Source organism: Eurosta solidaginis, unplaced genomic scaffold (assembly GCF_040869045.1).
Source record: "Eurosta solidaginis isolate ZX-2024a unplaced genomic scaffold, ASM4086904v1 ctg00000151.1, whole genome shotgun sequence".
In the NCBI taxonomy this organism is placed as follows: Eukaryota; Metazoa; Arthropoda; class Insecta; order Diptera; family Tephritidae; genus Eurosta; species Eurosta solidaginis.
In genome coordinates this window covers 107,736-119,140 of record NW_027136891.1, presented here as the reverse complement: position 1 = coordinate 119,140, position 11,405 = coordinate 107,736, and positions in this window count along the sequence as shown.

Genomic DNA, 11,405 nt, shown 5'->3' with positions numbered 1-11,405 from the left:
GGTACATATATGTATTGTAACGAATTTTTTATTTGCAAATCCTCTTATTTGCCCTTTTGCTAGGATCGTATCGCTAAACTGTTGAATAAATAACTCCAATATTGAATAACGGAAAAATTGCCTTTATTAAAATACTTCACAATAACACTCAAACTGTGCAACGAATAGCTTAATAACCAAACTCATATCTTAAAGGAAACTGACTTTCAAAATAATAGTGCTATTGCTCGCTAGATATCGTCTTACTCGTAACTGCTTGACAATTCAAATCAAACTGAATTACTTCTTACTCGCTGGCGCCGCTTTTATAGTTTACGCCGCATACTTCTAGGCTCTTCGATTTCCAGAACTTACTAGTTGTTTCGGCTACAAAATCGCCAGCCACAACTACGTGCACAAATTATTGCTCACTCTTGTGACAACTCAGATAAGGTATATGCATGTGTTTGTAGTTTACAGTCTCCCGCACACACATAAGCGTATAAGTAAATTCATCGGTGTGTGACATCTCATCTCTTGCTGCCTTGTATGTAAATGTTGCTCGTCGGAATGTGTACATATGTGTAGACGCAATTATTTATTCGTTTAAGTAGATACATAAAGATTGAATTATTGATGTGAATGTTTGTAGTTTGCGCACATAGGCATATAAGTAAATGCATCAGTGTGTGACATCTCTCTGGGCTGCCTTATATATGTGTATACTTGATTTAATTATTAACGTAAATACTGCTTGGCATGGCCTTAGCATCGCCTTAGTGATGGGATAATTTAGTGATGCTAATATCCGTGACACTGCCCTCCACCTAAGTCTGATCGTCCCGATCAGACAAATCTCTCGATCTAAACGTTGCTAGCCTTTCCAAATGGACCACCTTCATTTTGGTTCGTGGTTTACCGATGGTTTGTATGCGGTACACTACATCGTTGATCCGTTTTACAACTTTGTATGGGCCTTCCCAATTACACTGCAATTTCGGGGACAAACCTTTTTTACGTTGTGGGTTGTATAACAGCACCAAATCTCCTTCCTGAAAACCTTCTGAATTAATTGCTTTATCATATCTGGCTTTCATCTTGTCACTCATAATCTTTGTTCGTTGCCTTATCAGATCATGTATTTCTCTTAGCTCTTCTTCCAAATCACTAGTGGATTTCCTGACATTTCTCTCCGCATTGGCATCTATCCCAAACTTCAAATCAGCTGGCAGTCTAAGGTCATTGCCAAAAATTACTTTTGCAGGGGTTTGGCCCGTTGTCTCATGCACTGCTGATCGGTAAGCCATCAAGAATAATGGTATGCGGGTATCCCATTCTTTATGGTACTTGTCCACTACTTTCCTTAAGTGCTCCTCCAATGTTCTATTGAATCGTTCTACCATACCATCGGATTGAGGATGCAATGCAGTTGTCCGTGTTTTTCGAATGCCCAATGACTTACACATTTCCTGGAACACAGCTGATTCGAAATTCCTGCCTTGGTCAGAATGTAACTCCATTGGTACACCATACCTTGCAACCCAATTGTTTATAAAAACTTCTGCTACCGTTTCCGCTTCTTGATTTGGGATTGGGTATACCTCTGGCCATTTGCTGAAATAATCCATAACTACCAGTACATATTTGTTTCCGCCGTTGCTAGTAGGAAATGGACCGGCGACATCCATAGCGATCCTTTCAAATGGCGCACCTGAGTTATATTGCTTCATCTGGCCATGACTTCGTGTTCTGGGCCCTTTCGCTCTGCTGCAAACCTCGCAGTTCGCAATCCAATCAGTGACCGACTGACGGCAACCAACCCAATAGAATCTCTGTTTAATCTTCTCGAGCGTCTTCGTGATTCCAAGATGACCTCCGCTTGGACCATTATGCAGCTCGCTGAGCACATCAGGAATCCTCTTTCTGGGAACAACTATCAGTTTATTCTTGTATTTACCATCCTCACTCTCCCATACTCGATGAAGGCAACCGGATATCAATTCCAAACTGTTCCACTGTGCCCAATATGACTTCGCAATGGGACTCTCTGCTGACATCTCTTCTCTGTTTGGTCTTTCATTTCGTTCGAGCCCTTGCATAACACGTGACAGATCTGCATCTTCTAGCTGGCACTTCCTTAGCTGTTCCTTGTCCCATTCATCTGTACATGTTATAGTCATTAGCCGGACATCTATAATGTCTTCTTTAGCCTCGGCTTTTGAACAGTGCTTGCATTCCAAACTACATGGTCTTCGTGACATTGCATCGGCATTTCCATGGGTACTACCTTTTCGATGCTCAATGGAAAAGTCATAGCTTTGTAGTCGCTCGATCCACCGTGCCAATTGTCCTTCTGGATTACGGAACTGCAGTAGCCATTTTAAAGCTGCGTGATCTGTCCTGACACGGAATCGCTGGCCGTAGAGGTATTTGTGAAAATGTTTAACGCACTCTACCAATGCCAACAGCTCTCTCCGCGTAACGCAGTAGTTCCTCTCTGGTTTTCCAATCGAACGGCTGTAATATGCAACTACCTTCTCCTGTCCATCGACCAGTTGTGATAAAACGCCTCCTATAGCATATCCACTCGCATCTGTATCTAGAATAAATGTTGCTCCTGGAATCGGATATGCTAACATTGGGGCAGTGCACAAACGCTCCTTCAATGTTTGGAAAGCCACTTCTTGCTCCTTCTTCCATTCAAAAGCTTTATTTTTTCTTGTAAGCTCATGGAGGCTATGGGCTACGCTGGAAAAATTTTGTACAAATCGGCGGTAATATGTGCACAGCCCAAGGAAACTTCTTAATTCATGTAGGTTCTGTGGTCTTGGCCAATCCTTTACAGCCTCTATCTTTTCGTTCGCAGTGCAGATGCCCTCTGTCGTTACCTTGTGACCCAAATAATTTACTTCCTTTTTAAACAGCGCACACTTTTTGGGACTTAACTTCAGACCAGCGCCAGCTATTCTTTGGAAAACTTCCTCCAAGTTCTTAAGATGTTCATCGAAATTCTTGCCCAATACGATGATGTCGTCCAGGTACACCAAGCATGTTTTCCAATGTAGTCCTTTCAATACCTGATCCATGAGTCTCTCGAAAGTAGCTGGTGCATTACATAGTCCAAAGGGCATTACTGTAAATTGCCAAAGACCATCTCCGACGCTGAAGGCTGTTTTCTCTTTGTCTTCCTCATTTACCTCCACTTGCCAGTAGCCGCTTTTCAAGTCCAGTGTGGAAAACCATTTCGTACCAGAGAGCGAGTCCAGAGTGTCGTCAATTCTTGGCAATGGGTAGCTATCCTTTTTCGTAACGTCATTCAACTTCCGGTAGTCGACGCAAAACCTCATTTTTCCATCCTTCTTCTTTACAAGTACTACCGGTGAGCTCCAGGGACTAGCTGATGGTTCGATGACGCCGCTGTCGCTCATTTCTTGTATAATTTGACTCACAACTTGCCGCTTCGCCAGTGGAACACTACGTGGAGCTTGACGGATCGGCCTCGCATCTCCAGTGTCAATTTGATGTTTCACAACGTTGGTGCGGCCTGGTTTAGAACCATCCTGGTCAAATATGTTCGCGTACTTTAGGAGCAGTTGTTTTGCCTTACTCTGATATGCTTCCTCTAGCCCCTGCGTCCATGCCGTGATGTCATTTGAAAGATTAGTATTACTAGCTGAAACGTGTTCCTGGAGCTGTTCACAGTTAATAACTACTTCAGCCTCTTGGCATCTTCCCAAAATAGCTCCTTTAGTTAGTTTGAGTGGTGAATTGAACTCATTGAGTACTCTTACTGGAACACGTCCATCTTGTTTTGTCATAGCCAGGGTTTTTCCTACAAGTATGTTCAGTGCTGATTTGTTTGCTGCTTCGACAACCCACAATTTGTTTGTCCCACAATCTCCATCAACCTTTGCCCAGATGACTGCTTCGGATTTTGGTGGTATTCGCTGACTCTCTTCCACCAGCACTCGTTTACTGCTGTAGCCTCTCTCGTAGCCGAAATTAAGTGGTACATCCATGTTCTTATATCGCATCGTCTTGCTTTGCATGTCGATCTTGATGCCCTGGTCGATTAAGAAGTCCACTCCAATTATGATTTCATCAACAATCTCTGCCACTATAAAATTGTGTACTACCGTGACGTTCCCAATTGCGACTTCACATGATACTTCTCCTAGAACCGTGCTGTCTTCTCCAGTGGCTGTACGCAATCTTGCTCCATGCAATGGTGTTATCTTCTTGTTGACTAAATCCGCTCGAATGATGGAATGAGATGCACCCGTATCTACAGTCAGTAAACGTTCCTTTCCATCCACATGTCCTCCGACAGTAAGATTGTTTGACCTTCTTCCAATTTGTGAGATAGAGATTATGGGGCATTCAATTGAGGGAGCCAGCTGTCGCCCCTTGCGGCTGACTCGCTTTAGTTTAACGATTGAGTGGACTTGGAGATTTGCTCATCTCCTTCAGCTCTGCGTTTACGGCCACCCACATTGTTGGAGCTATTGGGACCGGTGCTGCAATGTCGTGCAATATGACCTGGGTTGCCGCACTTGAAACATTTAATAACTCCGGCATTTCTCTGTTGTGATCCCTTCAGTGCTTCCAAAATTGTGTCTACCCATTCTGGCCTTTCTACTTCTACACGATGAGCTTTGTATGCTGGTTTACTCAATAGTGAGGCCGTTTCCTGAGTCAATGCATGTGATACCGTTTCAGAAAATGTCAGCTTTGGGTTTGCGTATGTAGCTCGCTTCGTTTCCACGTCCCGTATGCCATTTATGAAACTCTGGATTTTTACCCTTTCAGTGTATTCCACGGGTGCGTCCGCATTTGCAAGATGAGCCAATCTTTCAATATCTGAAGCAAACTCCTGCAATGTTTCATTTGCTTTTTGGTAGCGGTTTTGCAACTCAATTTGGAATATCTGTTTCCTATGCTCGCTTCCATAACGTCGTTCTACAGCAGCCATCAATGCTTCATAATTGTTCCGCTCTCCTTCGGGAATCGTCTGTAGAATTTCCGCTGCTGGCCCCTTCAATGCCACGAATAGTGCAGCAACTTTATCTTCCGAATTCCAGTTGTTCACTGCTGCGGTCTTCTCAAACTGTAGCTTAAAGACCTGGAAAGGAACAGAACCGTCAAAGGATGGTGTTTTTACCTTTGTATTGCTTGCTGAAACAGCTGGGCGGTTTAATTGCAACTCTTGTATACGACCTCTCAAAGCATCCACCTCGGCTTCGATTTTTTCCTCAAACTGCGTTATTTTCTCGTCCATACGTGCTTCGAGTTTTGATGATATACGCGCCTCTTGTGCTTCGAGTTGTACTGTTATGCGTGCCTCTTGTGCTTTCAGTTGTGTCTCCATTTTTGATGTAATGCGTGTCTCCTGCGATTCTAGTTGTGATGCCATATATGTCTTCTGTTCTGCCAGTTGAGATGACACTGTCGATGTTTGAGCAGATATTGCAGCTAAAATCATGTTCAAGTCTGTACTGGTAACCGTCTGCGATGTTTCGTTCTTCTCTTCAATTTTTGTTGTCTCCTCGCCATCAAGATGAAAGACATGCTCTTCCACATCAATTCCTTCTGCTTCCATTGCTTCTCGTAGCCGTGCCTGAAGTTCGAGTTTAACGCCGCTTGTATTCAATCCACGGCTCTCCAACTCCTTCTTCAGTTGCGGGATCTTCAATTCACTTAACTTTGCCATGTCCTTGTTGTCCTCTAGAATTTATTCAACAATTCCTCTTCTGACACCAATTGTAACGAATTTTTTATTTGCAAATCCTCTTATTTGCCCTTTTGCTAGGATCGTATCGCTAAACTGTTGAATAAATAACTCCAATATTGAATAACGGAAAAATTGCCTTTATTAAAATACTTCACAATAACACTCAAACTGTGCAACGAATAGCTTAATAACCAAACTCATATCTTAAAGGAAACTGACTTTCAAAATAATAGTGCTATTGCTCGCTAGATATCGTCTTACTCGTAACTGCTTGACAATTCAAATCAAACTGAATTACTTCTTACTCGCTGGCGCCGCTTTTATAGTTTACGCTGCATACTTCTAGGCTCTTCGATTTCCAGAACTTACTAGTTGTTTCGGCTACAAAATCGCCAGCCACAACTACGTGCACAAATTATTGCTCACTCTTGTGACAACTCAGATAAGGTATATGCATGTGTTTGTAGTTTACAGTCTCCCGCACACACATAAGCGTATAAGTAAATTCATCGGTGTGTGACATCTCATCTCTTGCTGCCTTGTATGTAAATGTTGCTCGTCGGAATGTGTACATATGTGTAGACGCAATTATTTATTCGTTTAAGTAGATACATAAAGATTGAATTATTGATGTGAATGTTTGTAGTTTGCGCACATAGGCATATAAGTAAATGCATCAGTGTGTGACATCTCTCTGGGCTGCCTTATATATGTGTATACTTGATTTAATTATTAACGTAAATACTGCTTGGCATGGCCTTAGCATCGCCTTAGTGATGGGATAATTTAGTGATGCTAATATCCGTGACAGTATATATATATTTTTGTATGCATATGTGTGCAGCACTACTTCGAGCGTCATTGAATCTCTACGATAGCGATATTCATACTGCAGAATTCCTTTGTAATGCGAATCTGGAGCGGAATTAATTATGCATCATTATTCACAATTTGCGCAGGGATATGCATTCTTTTGATGATGAAATCGAAATTAAGGATGAACAATAGAAAAAAAATATTGAAAAACTGATAAATGAAAACAATGTAAAAGTGCGCAACGCCATTAGGCTAAGGAAGGTATATGAACTTAGAATAATTGAGGAGTTGCGCGCAAAAAAGGATAACTTTTTGCGTAAAACAGATCATTAGGAAGTAGAGGTTAAGTTGTATACCTTCACGAATTTACATCTCTGAATCTGTTTTCTCGACAACGCAAAACATAAACCTCTGTGCAAATTTTTGCTTTGTTCTTACAAAAAATTTTAAGTTACTCAGACTCCCAAATAGTGTGCCTTCCCATACAAGCTGTGTATGTAAACGTCGCCCGATTTCGCTGAATTTTTATATTTGCCATTTTTCGTAAGAACATACAAAGATTTTATTGGCATGGATTTTGTCAACATATACATTGGAAAGATTAGATTTCAAATATGCTTTATATTACGAAAAGGTTCTAAATACTACAACAACAAAAATGCTTTATCACTTGAAATAACTAAAATAAGAAAATCTCAAAATGTAATTTTTGAAGAAGTTTCCTTTTTGCACGTAACTCCTCAATTGTAAAAGGTCACATGTAAGATAGAAGCATATCAGGAGTAGTAATCTGTATTAAAAGATGCCTTGCGAACATCATATATGACTTGAACCTTATTGTCAAACAATCTCAGATTCGGATGATGCAACGCTGAGACTTTTAATATATTTTTGGCAGTAAAAATCCAAACGCTTTCGACATATGCGTCTTTTTGACTCTAACATACGTCATTGCGTCAGCAGCTCATTTTGAACACACACTTCCTCGTTGCTACGTCCTAATATACCGGCAATGCCAAAATACCGCAAAAAGAATTTAAAAAATACGATTTACTGGCGTAGTAAATTCGTTCTTGAAATTTCTTGGAATACATTGAATCATAGTTTTGTATTTCTGTAAAAAAGAATGTGGTTTTTTCATTTATATTCATAACGTAAATGAAAATGTGACTTATTTTTTTTTTTTTGAATTCATTGTGGCGGGGAAGCTTTCAACGTGCGTTAATTTAAAGAGATGCCTACGCTAAAGCGACGTAAAATTCGAACGTGTCTGGGCCTTAAGCTATAACAATTAAAATAAATTTTTTGGCAAAGGACGCTTTCAAAAATGAAACCTATGGAGTTTTTAATCAAGAATTTTTGCAAAAACAAAAGCAAAAAAAAAAAACAGCTGTGGTTTTTTTGACTGATCAAATGCTACTTCTTTTCCTCTTTACCAACTATATTTTAACAGCGTTGCGCCATCTGTTGCAAATCACTGATAATGAAGAACCCTTTATCAATAGGCCGATAAAAACAAAAACAAAAAAATATTAATAAGACTTGTGCTCGAGGACATGTTAAAAAGTGATTGATAGTAAACATAAATCCAAAATTATTAGCGCTTTGCAACAGATGGGGCAACGCAGGTGTCAGATGGCAGGTGTCTGAAAAATTTTCTTCTATTCCAAATTAAAAAATAAAAATAAAATAAAAAAATTCTAAGCAATTCATGTGAGGTCCTCATGGACCGGCCAGTTCAACCTAAAGCACTTCATTTATATAAATGGACAAAAATCAGCGAAAAATGTCTCCTTATATAAATACATATTCCTGCTAAACTTTGATTTTTAAATTTTGACATAGATATTGCAAAAATATTTATGATAAATAAAAACATAATAAAATTGGAGCGCACATTACTTGGATTGGAAAGTTGGTAGGAAAGGAGATATTATTAGTCAACCAATTACGCTCCACCTTTATATTTGTACTTCTCATAAATATTTTTGCATTTTCTATGTCAAAATTTAAAAATCAAAGTTTAGCAGGAATATGTATTTATATAAGGAGACATTTTTCGCTGATTTTTGTACATTTATATAAAGGAAGTGCTTAGAATTTTCTTATTTTGTTTTTATTTTCTCCTTTTCTTATATTTTCTCGGTGTCTTAACCTATCTGTTAAGTTTTACGCTTGTAGCTCAATGAGAACTTACATAAAAGTCAATCCCAAAATTCCCTCCGTTCCATTTGATTTTTTCTAAATATCTCAACCCGTGCGCCCCCTAGCGAATCTTTTTGTATCGTGTCATCGGCTGTCATCGACCCCTGAATTAAGTGTGAAATTTCAAGTCTTTAGCCCATGTTGTTGTTGTTGTTGCAGCGATAAGGTTGCTCCCCGAAGGCTTTGGGGAGTGTTATCGATGTGATGGTCCTTTGCCCGATACAGATCCGGTACGCTCCGGTACCACAGCACCATTAAGGTGCTAGCCCGACCATCTCGGGAACGATTTATGTGGCCACATTAAACCTTCAGGCCATTCCCTCCTTCCACACCCCCAAGTTCCATGAGGATCTTGGGGTCGCCAGAACCTCATTTTTTAGTGGAACAGGATTCGCCGTGGATAGGTGAGGTTGACAATTAGGTTTGGAGAAGCTATATATTGCGCTGGCAACCTGAAGGGTTGCGCTACACATCCCCTTGAATCTGGTATTTTAGTCGCCTCTTACGATAGGCATACCTACCGCGGGTATATTCTGATCCCCTAACCCGCTGGGGGTTCCTTAAAAGCTAGTTTGAAAATTGATCCGTGCGTTACCTAACGGATTCTTTTTCCTTTTGTTGCATCATGATAGTGTTCTAACCTATTTGTAAAGTTTCAAGTTTGTAGCTCAATGAGAAGTTACTTTAAAATTGATTTCAAGATTTATATGAAAAGCGGACAAACATTCAACCGACCTAATATAAGGGATGTAATAATAATTTTTTTTGGTGGGACGGAATCTACATGTTTTATGACGACTTTGAATGGCAACTGCAAGGCAGATGGATTTTCACTAATCCGGTTTTGATACAGAAATGCTTTCGAAGTGTTTGTCAAACCACTTTTTGTTATCAAGGGGTTGATAAGCCCCATACAAAAGTTAATAGCTTCAGAGCTTCCGCAACCCAATTGTCAACCTCACCTACGAGAGGGGAATCCTGCTACATTTATGAATGTAACATACACATACTTAGAAGGCGAGGCTCTGAAGATCCCAAGTTATTCATGATACTAGGGGTGAAGGGGGGATTGATGGCCTAGAAGGTTAAATGTGGTCATATTAATCGTTCCCGAGATGGTCGGGCTAGTACCTCAATAGTGCTTATTACTGAAAGGTATACGGATCTATATCCCGCAAAGGACCATCAACATCGATAACACTCCCCAAAATCGGTGAGTGTCTTTACCGTTAATGCAACAACAATAGCAACCACTGTCGAAAGGCGACCCACACAAAAATATTTGTTTTTAATTGAAAGAACTTTTTCATAAATGTCAATATCAAGCATTCTCAGTTACTTGAACAGGACCTAAGGTGTGGTAGGCGGAGCACATCAAATTTATGTGACAGTGTAAAGAAAATCACATTTCACGCCACAAATGAAATCAAATTTTAACTCATCACAATAAATATAAAAGTATCACTTTCTATATAAAGAAACATAGAATAAATAATTTACAGATAGCGTTCGATTATTTCGTCCAGTGATACACTAAAGAGCGGAGTGCGCGGAGAAAAAATCAATAGACAGACAGCGTGAGAAATCGTTTTTAAATGTTCATGCTAAAGGTGTGTAGTATGAAAATTAATTGGAATAATATTAATTTATTGTTTTACACGTGCAGCATGCCCCAGTTGCTACGCTTAAGTGTTACATGCATCAATACAAATATACAAGCAATTATAGACAAAAACCTTAGCCACAACTGTGATGCCATGCAAAAATATGATAAAAGATGCTGTGAATACTGTCAGGCGCATTGCGGGTGGAGTGGGAGTGAAGTTGTGCGTGCGCACGTGTAGCTGACTGCAAGTAAAAGAGAAAATTGAACTATAATCTTGCAAATGTGTAAATATGTTCACATACAATCTGTTTTTATTGTTTTTTTTCTTATTATTGCTTGTTCATACAGACTCTATCTTGTACGCTACTAAGTGTAAATAAAGTTGTCGAGAAGCTGACATTTTTATTGACCGCATATAAGGAAGTCACCCACTTTGGCCAATAGCCTTTGGTTCTCGCTTCTGCCACAAACTTTCATTGGCGGCTTTTATTTATGCGTATTAATAATGTTCAGTCATTTGTCCGCCTGTCTGTTGGTGGTGAACTCAGCATTTCTACGTATGCACATGTTTTTATTATATTCACCTGCATGCAATCACATGTATATTTGTATAACTAAGTATATATGGGGTATTCTAACCCATTTCGACCAATTTTGAACCCGACCCTTTTAGAATTGGCTGAAAGTTTTTCTTCTTTTTCTAGCTTACGAAAGACGTTTTTCAGAAGTTTTTCAAATGTTTTCATCCAACTCAAAAAAAGTTATGAATTTAAAAAAAAACACCGTTTTTGTTTTCAAAATGCTATAACTTTTTCAAAAATTTACCGTTTTGGATCTGTTTTTTTTTTTTTTAAATGTACTTTTCGGAAAAAATTCAAAAAAATTTTTAAAGTTTTTTTTTTGTAATTTTTCAGTTTTTCGAGATTTTTCGAATTTCGGCCTTTTTTTCTCATAAAAAACTTCAATCAATTCTCCAATCATCCCCACTAATCCCAGAGTGGGCCGAGAATTTTTTTTTTAATTGAAAAAAAAAACTTAAAAATTTTTTTTGTATTTTTTTCCTAAAAG